This window comes from Callorhinus ursinus, unplaced genomic scaffold (assembly GCF_003265705.2).
Source record: "Callorhinus ursinus isolate GAN/ISIS: 27379988/994484 unplaced genomic scaffold, GSC_fseal_2.0 scaffold33, whole genome shotgun sequence".
In the NCBI taxonomy this organism is placed as follows: domain Eukaryota; kingdom Metazoa; phylum Chordata; class Mammalia; order Carnivora; family Otariidae; genus Callorhinus; species Callorhinus ursinus.
The window spans coordinates 15,195,031-15,212,664 of NW_027397095.1; the positions used below are offsets into that span (position 1 = coordinate 15,195,031).

The window sequence follows — 17,634 nt, forward strand, 5'->3', positions numbered from 1 at the left end:
CCCTCCCCAATGTCTATCACCCAGCCACCCCACCCCTCCCACCCCCCACCACTCCAGCAACCCTCAGTTTGTTTCCTGAGATTAAGAATTCCTCATATCAGTGAGGTCATATGATACATGTCTTTCTCTGATTGACTTATTTCACTCAGCATAACACCCTCCAGTTCCATCCACGTTGTTGCAAATGGCAAGATCTCATTCCTTTTGATGGCTGCATAATATTCCATTGTGTATATATACCACGTCTTCTTTATCCACTCATCTGTCAATGGACATCTTGGCTCTTTCCACAGTTTGGCTATTGTGGACACTGCTGCTATAAACATTGGGGTGTACGTACCCCTTCGGATCCCTACATTTGTATCTTTGTGGTAAATACCCAGTAGTGCAATTGCTGGATCGTATGGTTGCTGAGGCATTCTTAAAGGCAAGAGTGCCAGCAAATCAGAGAGAAAAATACAAGTAGAGAACTATAAGCAGTTTGAGTTGCCGGAGCATGAAATACCAGGCAGAGTGGTAGGGAATTAGGGAAGTCAGAGGAGGCTGGATCATGGATGGCAAGTTAAAAATTTTGAATTTTATCCTGCACTTGCAGGGGAACCACTGGGAAATTACATGGTCAGATGTGCATTTACAGCATCATGTTCATTGTGTTGAGGATAGATTTGAATGGCAAAATTAAAACAACAGCAGCAATGACCAATCCCCACCACCACCAAGATAGGATTGGCTGGGAACCTAAAAGTACATGGTATTGGAGAGGTGCAGGATGAGACACCCCAGAAGGTGCCACTTTGGCATAAGGATTATTTTGAGTTAAAAGTGATCAAAACCCAGCTGATGCAGGAAAAGCTCTCTGCCTCCCCCTCAGATGCCTAAATTTACATTGGAAAGGAGAGCCTGTACCAGGAAGTGAGCTATTAACTGAGACTGCCCTTTACCTAAGAAACTTATCTGCATAATAGAGCAAAATTGGTTTTTCCAAATATTTCCTTTCACCTTCTTGCACTCCTCAGGGCCTTACCCCTCTCCTTAGCTCAGATAAGCTTCATGTTTTGCCTAAAATTGTTTTTGGAATTTCCAAGTGTTTGTGGACTCCCCCGTAGGTACGCCTATTAAATTTGATTTTTTCCTGTTACTTAGTCTCATGTTACTATGATTCTAAGTCGAGCTAGGAGAACCATAGGGCAAAGGAAGGTCTTACTCCCTGACAGTATCTTTTGGGAGTAGTTTAGCGTGGGCTGGCATGGTGGATTGAGAGAGATCTGGTGCTAAATGGCAGAACCTGAAAATAAAATAGATTGTGGCCAAATTGTGAAGGTCGTTGGTTGTCAGGCTAACCAAGGAGCTTGATATATTTGGTAGGCACCAAAGAATTTGAAATAAATTTGTATCATGACCAGATTTGTGTTTTAGGAAGATGATTCTGCTAACAGCAAGATGAATCATAGCTTTAAGGAGAGCTACATGATATTATCAATAGAGACAATTTTCTGGAACATTTGGAAATTAAGAATAAGCAGAGGAACTATGATATTGTGATTTATAAGAAATATAGGGGTGCCTGGCTTGCTCAGTCGGTGGAGCACATGACTCTTGATCTTGGGGTTGGAAGTTTAAGCCCCGTGTTGGGTGTAGAGATTAGTTAAAAATAAAATTGTTAAAAAAAAAAAAAAAGAAAGGAAACATATTTGGTCATGCAGATGACCAAAATATAATTCTCATAAATACTTGGTTTTTGTTCCGGGTTCCTGGCTTACAGCTGTCAAAACCCTTGGAATTTCCTGAACATAAGGGTAATGGGAGCATCTTTCATTATAATATTTGGTCTCTTTTCTCAGTTCCTGAAATCTTTTCAGAGCCATAAAGGTGAAATGGGTGTTTTGTTATTTGGAACAAGCCCCTTTCTACTACCACTAGGCTTATGTTAAGGAGGTGAGTTTTGGAATGCACCTAGGATGGGGGCTGGTTGCCAGGGGAATCAACCTGGAATAGGAGATTGGAATTTTCAGTCCCACCCCTTGATTTCCAGGGAGAGGAGAGGAGCTGGAGGTTGAATCCATCACCAATGGCCAGTGATTTAATCAGTCATGCCTATGTAAAGAAGCCTCTATAAAAACCCAGAAGGACAGGGTTTAGAGAGCTTCTGGGGTCTTGAATTTGTGGAGAACTGGGGAGAGCGGCACACTGGGAGTGCATGGAAGGCTCCCTGCCCTCTCCCCATACCTTGCCCTGTGCATCCATTCCATGTGGCTGTTTCTGAATTTAATTCCTTCACACTAAACCAATAATCTAGAAGTAAATGGGTTTTGTAGAGGCTGCTTTTAGGCAACAGGCTTGAGCGATGGAATGTAGAAAGGACCCACAGCCAAGTCCTGGCTGAATCTAGACAGGCCCATCAGGTGACCCATCTCAAAATATCCAGCCCGAACTGACCAATGGGCTACTTAGAACCAGGCACAGTTGCCAGACAAGGGAAGATTGCATATGGCGCCATACCTCCTCCTCACCCTCCCACTTTAAATACAGCCCCCACCCACTTCCTTGTTGCAGACAGTTTTTCCTTTGCTGTCCTGCCAGTAGCTCTTTTCCGGTGTATTCAATAAACTTCTATCTCGTTTGTTCTGTTGTGGGTGAATTCTTTCACCGCCTGTGCCACAGGCTTCCACCTGATCGTTGCCCCATGTTTGGGGGCCCCCATCCCATTGGGAGAGATACCACAGGTTTCCTGAGTTCTGAGAGCTGCTCTAGCAAATTAAAGGAACCCAAGGAGGGGGTCAGGGGAATTTCTGATTATAGCTATCAGATATACAGGTAAGAACCTGGACTTGTAATTGGCATCCTGAGTTGGTGGGGCTTGTTCTATCCCGCTGGTCAGAAGCACAGATAACAACCTGTGCTCACTTCTGCTGTCTGAAGAGTGTGTGTGTGTGTGTGTGTGTGTGTGTGTGTGTGTGTGTGTGTGTGTTGCAGTCTTGTGGGACTGAACCCTTAACCTGGGAGACCTGATGTCATCTCCGGCTACATAGTATCAGAATTGAGTTCAGTGGTAGGACACCCAGCTGATGTCCGGAGCATTGCCTGTTGGTGGTGTGGTGGAACATCCCCCATCCCCAACACACACGTTAGAATTGGGAGCAGAATCCCAAATAGGAACCCTTTGGGCCTTCTGGGTCTATCCTATACTTTCTGAATCATAGTAGTGTGATCAACTCTATTATAATTATGTGTTTAATATCTCCTTACCTTCACTATCCCCTGAACTGTGAGGACTGGAACCATGATTGTTTGGTTCATCACTGCATCCTCACCCTCTCTCCTGGTATATGGCACATAAACAACGCGCAGGAAGTGTTTGTTGAATTAACGCATTCTTGATCTGTGTACATGTTTCAGAAGTGTGGGTACATGGGAAGGTATTTGGGGAGGATATTTTTGCAGCTAATGGGGAGTTACTTGTGGCAGATGTACATCAGTTATGTGTGGGCTTCTCTCAGACCTATGGAAAGTCCTTAGGAAAGAGTATCTACCCTCCCATCCTTCCGTTTGCTTTCATCTCAACAAATGATGCCCTGGCTAGCTCTGTACCTCAGCCATGCATCCACATGACGCTAGGTAGATATAATTTTTTAGGCCAGGGGATCATTGGGGGTAGAGTGATCTCTGAGACTCCCTGGTATTCTGGCTTTATGTGCTAGGGCATCTGGTGGGTGGTCCTGCCTATATTGGATGGGAAACAAATATATCTACAAATACTGCCCTCCTTATTTGTCAAAACAGTTTTCTGATTTGCCTAGTTACTTGAGCCAATGGTGTTCTAACCTTAAGATCACAAGGACCTGAGGACTTTGAAGTAGTAGGTCTACAGCTAAAAGACTGGAATTCCTGTTTTCATACTATGTTCTTAATTTCAGCCAAAGCCAGATTCTTTAAGATGTAGGTACAAGAGTAAGGTAATACATTTTGGAGGAAACCTGTGATTAATGCATCTCTCCATAGAATTGGAGGTTGGTTTTATTATTTAAAAATTTTTTTTAAAGATTTATTTATGGGGGGGAGAAAAGGAGAGAAGGATTGAGAGAGAAAGTGCAGGACAGAGGGGCAGAGGGAGAGGTAGAGACAGAATCCCAAGCAGACTCCCCTCTGAGTGTGGAGCCTGATGTCGAGGCTCGATCTCACGACCCTGAGATCATGACCTGAACCAAGATTAAGAGTCTGATGCTTAACCGAATGAGCCACCCAGGTGCCCCTTTGATTTTTTTTTAAAGTTTGTTCTTTAAGTGATCTCTACACCCAACATGGGGCTCAAGCTCATGACCTCGAAATCAAGAGTGGCATGCTCTTCTGACTGAGCCAGTCAGGTACCCTGAATTGGAGTTTGGTTTTAATAACTTAGGAGCACGTTGGGGTATAGGAGGCAAGGGTAAAGGCAGAGGAAAACAAAGATTTCAGTTGCTGGCATGTGGTGACTGCAGCCAGGGACTGGGTAGAAGCTTTCCTTCTCAAGGTCTGCTAGTAAGGTTACTAGGGTGGTGATGGAAAACTGGGGGAACTCCAGTAATTGTTTGATGTCCTTAAGAGTTTAGGGGGTTTTCCACTCCCAAGATAATGATACTTTGTCCAGCATCCTGAAGATACCTCAGCCCTGAAGAACTTGTGCTTTGTACTTCTAAGCCTAGTAAAAGAAATATTTCTGGATTGGCTCGGGAATGATACATTGTGACAGCAGAAATATAGAGAGTTCTTCAAGATTTGTGAGACTCTGGCCAGGACATTGTGAGAAATCCCAGCGATTGGTCTTTGGAAAATGGTCAGGGCGGAGGGCGTTATCAGATATTCTACCTCTTTAAGATACATCTGGAAGGTCACTTTGTATTTACCACATTCACTCAAGTCCAGATGATCATGTGCCTTAGGAGATTGAATTTAGGTTAGACCTAGATGCCTCAGAGTGGGTATCATGTCAGAAAATAAGTTTATGGTGGTCACTTACAGTTAATACATTGAAGACACAGTGTCCTGGAAAATCAAGAGCACTATATTTTTCTTCTTTACAAAGAGCACCAGGACATTATGACAACTTGTTAATCATTTGGTGAAACAAAGAGCCTTACCTAACATCTTGCACCAAAATATACACTTAAATGAAAACAGTAGAACACAAGAGTACAGAATGAAATGTAGATACGTATTCATATAATCAGTGTGTAGAGGCCCTTCTAAACACAAAGACAAAGAAAATGTAAAAGGAAAAAAATGATAGATTTCATGTCATAAAATTTTTAAAAATTTTGAAAAGCAAAACATACCATAAATAAAATTGAAAGACAAATGGCAAACTTTTTAATATTTTTATATATAAGTGTTAGTGAACCAACTTGAGTTTGCTCCTTGGTGAGTCCAGTGGCACCAGGTTGGGTTGTCCCACAGAAGAAACCTTATTTGCAGCAAATGAGATCATGGGGCATGGCTTCTAAAGCCCTGACTTCCTGAGAGAGGGTGAATGGGTTCCTTTTGTTTAGTGTTAGGATGAATATTTAGATAGGGAAGCCTTGTCATCCTGTGTAGAGGCCGGCAGAAAGTCATGCATGCGCCTTAAGGAAACATGCTTATATATACATTGTATGTTATGGAAATGAGGCTGAGGCTCCTCCTTGGGCAGAGATTTTAGTATTATAATGAGGTAAAGGTAACTGGAGGTCATTCCAGGGGTCACTTCATGGTCCATCTGCCCAGGGGCATGTCAGGTTTAGTTCAAAAGGTCTGGGTGGAAAGATACAAATGTAGTGATCCAAAGGGGCATGTGCACCCCAATGTTTATAGCAGCGATGTCCACAATAGCCAAACTATGTAAAGAGACTAGATGTCCATCAACAGATGAATGGATAAAAAAGATGTGGTATATATAATATATACATATATATAATACACACACACACACACACACACACACACACACACAATGGAATATTATGCAGCCATCAAAAAAATGAAATCTTGCCATTTGCAACGACATGGATGGAATTAGAGGGTATTATGCTAAGCGAAATAAGTCAATCAGAGAAAGACAATTATGATCTCACTGATATGAGGAATTTGAGAAACAAGACGGAAGATCATAGGGGAAGAGAGGGAAAAATGAAACAAGACGAAACCAGAGAGGGAGACAAACCATAAGAGACTCTTCATCTCAGGAAACAAACTGAGGGTTGCGGGAGTGGTGGGGGGTGGGAGGGATGGGGTGGCTGAGTGATGGACATTGGGGAGGGTGTGTGCTATGATGAGCACTGTGAATTGTGTAAGACTGATGAATCACAGACCTGTACCTCTGAAACAAATAATACATTATATGTTAATAAAAAGAAAAAAAAAAGGTCTGGGTGGTCTGGGCTGGTGAGGTATTGTCAGGCAGTTGCCATTACCCTGGGGGTCATTTTGGGTTTCATTTGCCCAAGTCAAGAGGAAAGCTGGAAGGAAGAGCTTAGAGGAAAATGTAAGACAAAGATTAGTGGGTACAAGCAGGTGGGCAGTAAAGGCCAGGTCTTGGGGTCTAGTTGGTGACATAAGGAGCTCTCATAAATCAATAAGAAAAACATAAAAAGATGAGTAGAATAATAGGAAAAGATCTTGAGCAGGAAATTCACAAAAGAACAAATAAACATAACATAGTTTGTCAACTTCACTAATACTTGAAGGAATGCAAACTAAAAGATTGAAATAACTAGATTTTGCACATTTTGGCCAAGTTTAGTGTCCACTGTTCAAGGACTGTGAGAAAGGGTACCTCATATATTGCTACTGGCAGTTTAAATTGGTACTATATTTTGTAGGGTAATCTGGTAATAAGTTGTAAGACCTTAAAATGTATGTGACATGGATAGTGTTTGAAATACCTCTCAGTGTGTTTCCTTATGGATAATGTGATACCTTGCCATCACTAAGTGCCCAGGGAATGGAGAGAGTGGAGTGAATGCCACTTTGAGAAGGGACATTTTGTTTTGTCCAGATAGGAAGGAGTAAAATATAACCCTTTCGGGTTCCTATAGGAGGTGGCCTAGGAAGGAGAGTGGAGCGGTCCCAAATAAGTTTGAGAGATTCTTAAAGCAGCAGAGCAGCCTGCACCCTAAATGCAGGTGGGGAAAATGGTAGGCTCCCCTAGAGAAGTATCCTGTCCAACATGATGCTACCGAGATAAAAGGTTAAAAAGTACATGATGGTATGGTGAATTGAAAGAAAGAAAAAAAACCATCCCCTAGTTTCCCATGACACTAAGATCGATGTCGCTGAGATCTGGAGAAGGCTCTGGAAAGTTACGGGAACATGAGCCAGCTTACTCTCCAAACAACACTGGAATGAGATGCCAACACATTAAAGTGTTTAGCTCTGGATCTTGGGATTTGCAATGATCTGGGTATATTTTTCTTTTCTTTTCTTTTTTTTTAAAGGTTTTATTTATTTATTTATTTCTCAGAGAGAGCGAGAGCACGAGCTTGGGCGGGGGGGTGGGTAACGGCAGGCAGAGGGAGAGGCAGACTCCCTGCTGAGCAAGGAGCCCAATGCTGGACTTGATCCCAGGACTCTGGGATCATGACCTGAGCTGAAGGTAGACCCTTAACCGACTGAGCCACCCATTCATCCCTATATTTTTCTTTTTGAGGAAACATATTTTCTAATTTCCTTCTAATAAATGTATTTTGTGAAATGAAGGGGAATAAAAAAGCAAAAAGTGTCCTAAAGTTCCAGATTCCTTGCAGCAGAGCTAGGGTATCTGGTTGGCAGATTTGTGGTAGTTGCTGATGTCTTTCAGGAAAAATGGGGTGGTCATGCAGGACTGGCTACCTCTTTGGCTGAGCTCAGTACAAAATGAAAATGCTTTTTTTCAAGAGCAAGAAAAAAAAAGCTGTTAAAAGTACTAAAATACAGGGGTGCCTGGGTGGCTCAGTCGGTTAAGCATCTGCCTTCGGCTCAGGTCATGAGCCCAGGGTCCTGGGATGGAGTCCCGCATCGGGCTCCCTGCTCAGCGGGGAGTCTGCTTCTCTCTCTCCCTGTGCCCTGGTGCTCCCCCTGCTTGTGCTCTTTCTCTCTCTGTCAAATAAAGAAATAAAATCTTTTTTTAAAAATGTACTAAAATACAAAGCTTTCTTCTTCCATATTGTCTTCTTGGCTCCCATGAATGGTCCATTGTCCCATTGAACTTAACTTACAACACATAAATTCAAAGATAAAAATATTAAGAATTTCAAGATGACAATAGCAGAGCCTTAAATCAAGCACTGGCCCTTGTGAGTGGGAGCTCCCTGTGACTACACAGATTGTACTCCCTTGAACTTGGCTTTGTGGTCACAAAGGGAGGAAGTCTGGTTCTAGATACCGCTGGCCCAAGCAACTCATGAAGCTATAGCAGTGTCTCTTCTACCAGCTGCAGAACAGTTGGGAGTGACATACATCATTGGGACTCAGATCGGTCCTCTCTGCTCTGGTGTGCAAAGCTGCTAGTTTACCCCGTGTGTATCTGGAATCCACTCCAACCTATCCTGACTTCTACTAAGGACTAGTATTTGTTAGCAGTACCACGTTGAGCCAACCTATGGTCTCTGGAGCTACATGTTTCCTAACAGTGACCGTGATTGTGTTCTGGACAGAAAAAAAAAGTGGGGGGGGACCTGTCCTACCAATGTGTAGTGAGAACTTTAGCCAGATCTACCAACGTTTTCCTCCCCGCTCTGGAGGTAGTTACTAAGCTTTGACTTCAGCCTCATGCAAAAGTATGTTCTCAAAATCTTGCTACCTTGCGAAGGTGGCACTCCTTATGCCAGTTCTACAGTCTGTATCGATTCCTGACAAGCGGGACTGGAAATGGCCCAAGTCCAAGCAGCTAGTGACAGCTTCCCTGGTCTGTAGTTCTGGCTCAGTAAGATGAAGGCAGGCTGAGTAGGGGTGGGAGGTAGAAATGACAGGTTCCTGAGTTGAGGACCCCTAGCCTGAGAATTCTTTAGAAAGAAATGGGGTGGTGGTAATAGAAAGGTGAAAAATTAGAACAAAATTTGGGGGAAAGGGAAAGGTGGTTGAAGAGGGATGTGTGACGAGGAGCAAGGACTCTTGGATAGAGAGAAGCCTGGCCAATTTTATTCTTTGGGATATATTAAAAAATACATGTTAAATGAAGGTTAAAATTGTAGTATATTTGAAATGTATGCATTTAACAGATTAATGCTTTTTCTTAAGACAGACAATACTGTGCAGTGTAATTGTTCAGAATAATTGCTGGGTTTGTATAAAATAAGGATTTATCTTCCGTACACTATATAGGCAGTTTTGGAAATGAGAAAAAAGGTTGAAAGTTATATGACCTACATATCTTTTTTTTTTTTTAAGTAGGCTCCACACCCAGTGTGGAGTCCAACATGGGGCTTGAACTCACGACCCTGAGATCAAGACATGAACTGAAATCAAGAGTCGGACACTTAACCGACTGATCCACCCAGGTACCTCTGACATATATATCTTTAAAAATTTTTTTAAAGTAGGCTCTACTCACAACATGGGGCTTGAACTCATGACCCTGAGATTAAGAGTCACTTACTCTACCGACTGAGCCACCCAAGCACCCCTAAAACTTTTTTTCATTTTATGTATGTATGTATGTATTTTTTAAAGATCTTATTTATGAGAGAGAGAGAAAGCGAGAGAGCACACACATGAGTTGGGGGAGGGGCAGAGGGACAATCACACTCCCCACTGGTGGGGAGCCGGATGCAGGGCTCTATCCCTGGACCCTGAGATCACAACCTGAGCCCAAGTCAGATGCTTAACTAACTGAGCCACCCAGGTGTCCCTAAAATTTTTTAAAATTAAGTTCTTGGCCCAATGTGGGCCTCGAACTCACAACCCTGAGATCAAGAGTCACTTGCTCCACTGACTGAGCCAGTCAGGCACCCTTCTTCTGGTTTTTCTTGTTGCTGTTGAGATGCCTGTTGTCAGCTTATCTTTATAATAATCTATTTTTCCCTCTGGCTGCTCTAAGATATATATATATATATATATATACACACACATATATATACATACACACACACACATACATATATGTATTTTTAAGTAGGCTCCATGCCCAACGTGGGGCTTGAACTCACAACCCTGAGATCAAGAGTCACACACTCTAAGAACTGAGCCAGCCAGGCACCCTGATATTTTGCTTTGATATTTGACAGCAATGTATTTAGATTTTTTAAAAAAAATTTTTATTTATTTGACAGAGAGACAGTGAGAGAGGGAACACAAGCAGGGGCAGTGGGAGAGGGAGAAGCAGGCTTTCCGCTGAGCAGGGAGCCCGATGTGGGGCTCCATCCCAGGACCCTGGGATCATGACCTGAGCAGAAGGCAGACGCTTAATGACTGAGCCACCCAGGCGCCCCAGCAAAGTATTTAGATTTGTGTGAGATAATAAAAAATATATATATTGGCCTCTGCCCCTGGTTCCTGGCATAGAGCTCCTAAAACCCTTGTATTTTCCTAAGTTGTAAGAACACTAGGAGCATCTTTTGTGCTATTGGAGTGACTGTGAGTGGGTTCCTGGATGGCTCTTGGACGGGGTCTGGTCACCAGAAAGACGAAGCCGCTTGAAATTTTCAGCCTCAACCCCATCCTCCAGAGAGGGGGAAGGGTGCTGGGAATGGAGTTAATAATTGGTCATGCCTACATGATGAAGTCTCCATAAAATCCCACTAGTAGGCAGTTCAGAGGGCTTCCAGGTTGGCAAACAACCACACAGGGTGGGTGACTCCTGCTCTGGGAATCCTCCAAGACCTTGCCCTGTATATCTCTTCATCTGGTTTGGTCAGCTGTATCTTTTGTCATATCTTTAAAGAAACTGGTAAATGTAAGTGTTTCTTTAAGTTCCGTGAGCCACTCTAGCAAATTAATTGAACCTGAGGAGGGAGTCATGGCAACCTCCCATTTGCAGCCAAATTGGATGGAAGTTGTGGGTAATCTGGGCACCTACTACTTGCATTGGCATCTGAAGTAGGCAGTGGGAGGGTGAGCAGTTTTGTGGGACCTGAGCCCTTAACCTGTGGGGTCTGACACTATCTCAAAGATAGTGTTAGAACTGAGTCAGATTGGGGCGCCTGGGTGGCTCAGTCGTTTAGCGTCTGCCTTCGGTTCAGGTCATGATCCCAGGGTCCTGGGATCGAGTCCTGCATCAGGCTCCTTGCTCAGCGGGGAGGCCTGCTTCTCCCTCTCCCTCTGCCCCTCCCCCTGCTTGTGTTCCCTCTCTTGCTGTCTCTCTTTCTGTCAGATAAATAAATAAAATCTTTAAAAAGTTAAAAAAAAAGAATTGAGTCAGATTATGGGACATCAAGCTGGTGTCACAGAGAGTTGCTTGGTGTGGGGAAAAACCTCCACACATTTGGGGACCAGGAGTGTCAGAAGGGAGGAGTCTTGTGTGAGGATAGCGTCTTTGTAAAAGTAAAGAAGAAACACAGGTGGGAAGAACTGGGTTTTTCCCAACACACAAGGTAGACTAGACAGGTTTTTCCCTACATAGGAAGGACAAGTCTGAGTTTTTCCTTTACAATTTGGAATTTCTCTTTTTTTTAAAAAAATCCTATTTATAGTTTGTGCTTTCTGAATCTGATGATTTATGACTTTCCTAAATTCAGAAAATTTCTGTTAATATCTCTTTGAATATTAGTTACAGACAAGTGTAAAAACACCAGGGCTGTTGAAGCATTAACATCTGCTTACTGTTCTGGTATCAGCATCTTTTTTGTGTTTGACCTTTGGAGATTTCCTCCTCTTTCTTGATGGCTGAGTTATGTTACACATCGAAAAAATTAAAAATAAATCTACAGGGGTGCCTGGGTGGCTCAGTCGGTGAAGCATCTGCCTTTGGCTCAGGTCATGATCCTGGAGTCCTGGGATGGAGTCCTGCATCAGGCTCCCTGCTCGGTGGGGAGTCTGCTTTTCCCTCTGCCTGCCGCTCTGACTACCTGTGCTCTCTCTCTATCTCTCTGTCAAATAAATAAATAAAATCTTAAAAAAAATAAAACTACAGCATTTCTAGTTATTTTGTAGGAGGAGATTTTTTCTTTTAAAGATTTTATTTATTAGAGAGCAAGAGAGAGAGAAACAGCATGAGAGGGGAGAGGGTCAGAGGGAGAAGCAGGCTACCCGCTGAGCTGGGAGCCCAATGCGGGACTCGATCCCAGGACCCCGGGACCATGACCTGAGCCGAAGGCAGACCCTTAACCAACTGAGCCACCTAGGTGCCCTGAGGAGATCTTTTTTTTTTTTTTTTAGGAGATTTAGTCTTCCATATTTCTGAAAATGGAAGTCCAAAGACCTTTCCATCCCTTCATTTGTCTCTGAGGCTGTATGTACGGCTTTATTGTCGGTAACATTTAAGAGTTAACTTTAAGAGACTATTCAGAGTTACAGGTGAAGGCTCACTGAGAACATTAGGCTGGAGACAACTGGTCCTCCTAGTCCCACAGAGATGAGCCCCGGGGTTGAGGGCTGGAGAGATGTGGTAAGGAGTCAGGTGGGCAGAATTTGCCTTCCTTTGGTTTTTTTTTTTTTTAATATTTTCTTTAATTATTTATTTTAGAGAGAGAGCATACGCATGCAAGTAGGGGAAGGAGGAGCAGAGGGAGAGGGAGAGAGATTCCCAAACAGACTCCCCACTGAGCGTGGAGCCCAACACAGTGCTCCATCTCACAACCCTGAGATCATGACCCGAGCTGAAATTGAGAGTTGGATACTCAACTGACTAAGCCACCCAGGCGTCCCTTCCTTTTAGTTTTTTGATTGCCCTTGTTTCCTTTATGACCTTGGTTAGCTGTGTTAAGTGTCAGGCACATTTCTTAAAGGTTCCATTTGGTCTCAGTTGCATCATCTGTCCAATGAGGCTAATAGCTCCAATTTCGCAGGGCTGATACAGAAATAAGTGGAGTGACATGTAAAAATGCTTGGCCCAGCTCCTGGCACCAAAAAGTATTCAAGGAACGTTAGTAGCATCCCTTTCTTTTTCCTGTCTGCATTTGCCTGCCAGCACTTAGGCAAGATGGGACCAGGGCTGGGTGGAAGAGGTACTCTTAGCCCCAGGACAAAGAGGGGCTGGTAAAGGGGGGGGTGTCCTGTGATAGAACAGAGAGGAAATGGTGACTGCCACCCCAATGCGGCAGCCATCCATACATAATTTGGGGGACACAGAATCAAAGACCACCTACCCTTGCATCCTTTGAAGTAGTGTGGTAATTTTTCTTTTTATAAGCAATAGTTTTCAATCTCATACAATTTAGCTAATCCATGCTTCTTAGAAAGCCAGCATCAAAGGGAAAGAGGAGAGGATGGGAAAGAGTCTAGACCTAAATCACAACTAAGAGAAAAGAGGATATCATTCCTTTTACTTAGAATAAGTGGAGTGTAGATTTGATGACATAAAAATGCTTTCTGGAATTTCATTAATTGGAAAAATAGGTTTTCAGAGGAATAACCTGTCAGCTGCAAATTGCTGGCTTTTAGTTAAGATCAAAAGGCCTTACTCTATATAACAGGCAATTTAAATGAAAACAAAATATCCATCTATTTAACATGTTATATATTGCAGCATTAAGGTATAATACTAAGAATTAAAAGCAGAGTTTTAATCTCTTAATTTATGAGTTTCTGGGTGATAGAGTTAGATTTTATAATAATTTATATAGGCTTGCTTCATGGTTTAATTTTAACCATATATTACTGTTCCTAATTCAAATGTCAGAGGCTTAGATTAAGAATTTAAAGAGGATTGCCCCTCCCCCTCCCCAGTGTCGCGAGTTGGTGCCGCTGCCACCCCCCACCCCCCCCCCCCCCCCCCACCCCCGCTCCGCGCTCTCGGTCCCTCGGCCGGGCGGTATGGAGTCCTCCCGGCGTCCCTTCCTCTCCTCCCTCCGGCCAGCCGTTCCTTGCGGGACTGCCACCCCCACCTTCGCCCCAGCCCTTTTCTCTCCCCGCCGAGCCGCGGCGGCACCAGCAGCAGCTTCAGCAGCAGGAGGAGCCGGAGCCTGGAGGCAGCGGTGGCCGGGGAGCCCAGGGCGTATAGTCAAGGAGGCGGCAAGAAGAAATTCTGCTACTATTACGATGGTGATATTGGAAATTATTATTATGGCCAGGGTCATCCCATGAAACCTCATAGAATCCGCATGACCCATAACTTGCTGCTAAATTATGGCTTATATAGAAAAATGGAAATATATAGGCCCCATAAAGCCACTGCTGAAGAAATGACAAAATACCACAGTGATGAGTACATCAAATTTCTCCGTTCAATAAGACCAGATAACATGTCTGAGTATAGTAAGCAGATGCAGAGATTTAATGTTGGAGAGGATTGTCCAGTGTTTGATGGACTCTGAGTTTTGTCAGCTTTCAACTGGTGGCTCAGTTGCTGGGGCTGTGAAGTTAAACCGACAACAAACTGATATGGCTGTTAACTGGGCTGGAGGATTGCATCATGCCAAGAAATCAGAAGCATCAGGATTCTGTTACATTAATGATATTGTACTTGCCATCCTTGAATTACTAAAGTATCATCAGAGAGTCCTATATATTGATATTGATATCCATCATGGTGATGGTGTTGAAGAAGCTTTTTATACGACAGATCGTGTAATGACTGTATCATTCCATAAATATGGGGAATACTTTCCTGGAACAGGAGACTTGAGGGATATTGGTGGAGGAAAAGGCAAATACTATGCCGTCAATTTTCCAATGAGAGATGGTATAGATGATGAGTCCTATGGGCAGATATTTAAGCCTATTATCTCAAAGGTGATGGAGATGTATCAACCTAGTGCTGTGGTGCTACAGTGTGGAGCAGACTTACTATCTGGTGATAGGCTTGGTTGCTTCAATCTGACGGTCAAAGATCATGCTAAATGTGTAGAAGTTGTGAAAACTTTCAATTTACCATTACTGATGCTTGGGGGAGGTGAATACACAATTCGTAATGTTGCTCAATGTTGGACATACGAGACTGCAGTTGCCCTTGATTGTGAGATTCCCAGTGAATTGCCATATAATGATTACTTTGAGTATTTTGGCCCGGACTTCAGACTGCATATTAGTCCTTCAAACATGACAAACCAGAACACTCCAGAATACATGGAAAAGATAAAACAGCGTTTATTTGAAAATTTACGCATGTTACCTCATGCACCTGGCATCCAGATGCAAGCTATTCCAGAAGATGCTGTTCATGAAGACAGCAGAAATGAAGATGGAGAAGATCCAGACAAGAGAATTTCTATTCGAGCATCGGACAAATGGATAGCTTGTGATGAAGAATTCTCAGACTCTGAGGATGAAGGAGAAGGAGGGACGTAGAAATGTGGCTGATCATAAGAAAGGAGCAAAGAAAGCTAGAATTGAGGAAGACAAGAAGGAAACAGAGGACAAAAAAGCAGATGTTAAGGAAGAAGATAAATCCAAGGACAGTAGTGGTGAAAAAACAGATACCAAAGGAGCCAAACCAGAACAGCTCAGCAACCCTTGAATTTGAATGTCTCACCAATTTCAGAAACCATAAAAGAGAAAATATTGGGAAGAAAATTTTTTTCTTTTTGAAGACTTCTGGCTTCATTTTATACTACTTTGGCATGGACTGTATTTATTTTCAAAATGGCTTTTTTTGTTTTTGTTTTTCTTGGCAAGTTTTATTGTGAGTTTTCTAATTATGAAGCAAAATTTCTTTTCTCCACCATGCTTTATGTGATAGTATTTAAAATTGATGTGAGTTATTATGTCAAAAACTGATCTATTAAAGAAGTAATTGGCCTTTCTGAGCTGATTTTTCCATCTTTTGTAATTATCTTTATTAGAAAATTGTACTTGGAAAAAAAAAGAACTTAAAGAGGATTTAAATTATGGGCTTCTGCTGTTTTTCACTTGCCCTATTTACCAATTGCAGTAAAGCGTGAATTATAACCTTGCTATTCTCTGGAAACCATGACTAATACTAGAAATAATAATAATTGTTACCTCTCCTAAATCAAGAGACACAGCATAAAAGCAGTTACTGATTTGGGATGTGGAGAGTAGATTTATTTTAGAGCGAGAGTGAAAGATCGGTGATTTGCATATGCTTTAGGGGAAAAGATGTAGGACTTGTTTTGTTTTAGTCAGGCAATTGTTATTCAAGAGGGACTTTGAGAGACTTTATGGAGAAGAGAGGTTATTTTGGAAACTGGGGGGTTGGAAGAAGGACCTGTATGTAATTCAGAGGTCAGGATGCAGCTCAATTGGGGTGTGTGTGTGTGTGTGTTTATAGCTATATAGATTTTTTTTTTTTTTTTGAGAGGGAGAGAAGGGGAGGGGCAGAGGGAGAGGGAGAGACAGAATCTTAAGCAGGCTCCATGCCCAATGTGGAGCCTGATGCAGGGCTCAATCTCATGACCCTGAGATCATGATCTGAGCTGAAATCAAGAGTCAGACTGAGCCACCCAGGCGCCCAAGTTAGTATATATATTTTTAAGTACATCACTCAAAAAAAAAAGATCATTGTTTTAGAATCCCTATTTTCTTTCTTTTTTTTTAAGATTTTATTTATTTGAGAGAGAGAGAGAGCATGCGCACACAAGCAGGGGTATTGGCAGGCAGAGGGAGAGGGAGAAGCAGGCTCCCTGCTGAGTAGGGAGCCCGATGTGGGACTCCATCCCAGGACTCTGGGATCGTGACCCGAGCCAAAGGCAGATGCTTAACTGACTGAGCCACCCAGGCGCCCTAGAATCCCTATTTTCTAATATGACTATTTAACTATAAAACAATAATCTAAAATATCAGTATTAGGTATATTAACATATTTAGTTAGAATTGTGTTCTATTGAATATAGTGTAGAGGGAGGACTGTTATTCTTAGCTGTGTAAGGATTTTCTTTTTTTTTTTTAAAGATTTTATTTATTTGAGAGAGAGCAAGCACATGAGCTGGGGGGAGGGGCAGAGGGAGAGGGAGAAGCAGACTTCCCGCTGAGCAGGGAGCCCGACGTGGGGCTCGATCCCAGGACCCTGGGACCATGACCTGAGCTGAAGACAGATGCCTAACCGACTGAGCCACCCAGGTGCCCCGGATTTTCAATAATTTATATGCAAAAGAGAGTTGCGTCTTAAGAGCACTGAACTGAAGTGCTCCTGGTAAATGTATATCCAGGCCTTTCCTGGCATACCCCTCAGTCAAGCTTCAGGAAAACAGTTTTTCCCATTTCTCTTTATAGCCCTTCTCAAAAAATGTGCTGTGGGTCACTTATCCTAAAGACATCAGAGCTACAATACTGGAGTGGAGGTGCTAGAGTTCAGCTGTAATCTAATTAAAAGCCCTTTACAGATACATTGACAGAGTCCAACTGAAGTAGATGGGTTTCTCTCATTTGTCATTGATTGATTTAGAGAAACTCCGAAATCAAGAAATTCATTTAGTAAATACAAACAGCAACTTCATTTGTGTGTGTGTGTATTTTTTGCAACCTCATTAAAAAAAAAAAAGTTGCTGCTGTTATATCTATTCCCCCATCCATCATCAACAAAAGTGCCCAATTCGGGGAGGCGTGGCTGGCTCAGTCGGTAGAGCATGCGACTCTTGGTCTCAGGGTTGTGAG

General features: G+C 42.8%; 1 long non-coding RNA gene and 1 pseudogene across 3 annotated transcripts in view; both read left to right on the forward strand.

The window, feature by feature from the left end:
- The window catches only part of LOC141370377 (uncharacterized), a 52,469-nt gene that overhangs the window by 31,403 nt on the left and 3,432 nt on the right, over positions 1 to 17,634 (forward strand). For all 3 annotated transcript variants that reach the window (XR_012374373.1, XR_012374372.1, XR_012374371.1), the window contains exon 3: positions 9,379 to 9,485. This is a non-coding gene — a long non-coding RNA (uncharacterized lncRNA). The remainder of the gene's footprint in view (positions 1 to 9,378; positions 9,486 to 17,634) is intronic.
- Positions 13,866 to 15,566, forward strand: LOC112809486 (histone deacetylase 2 pseudogene; annotated as a pseudogene).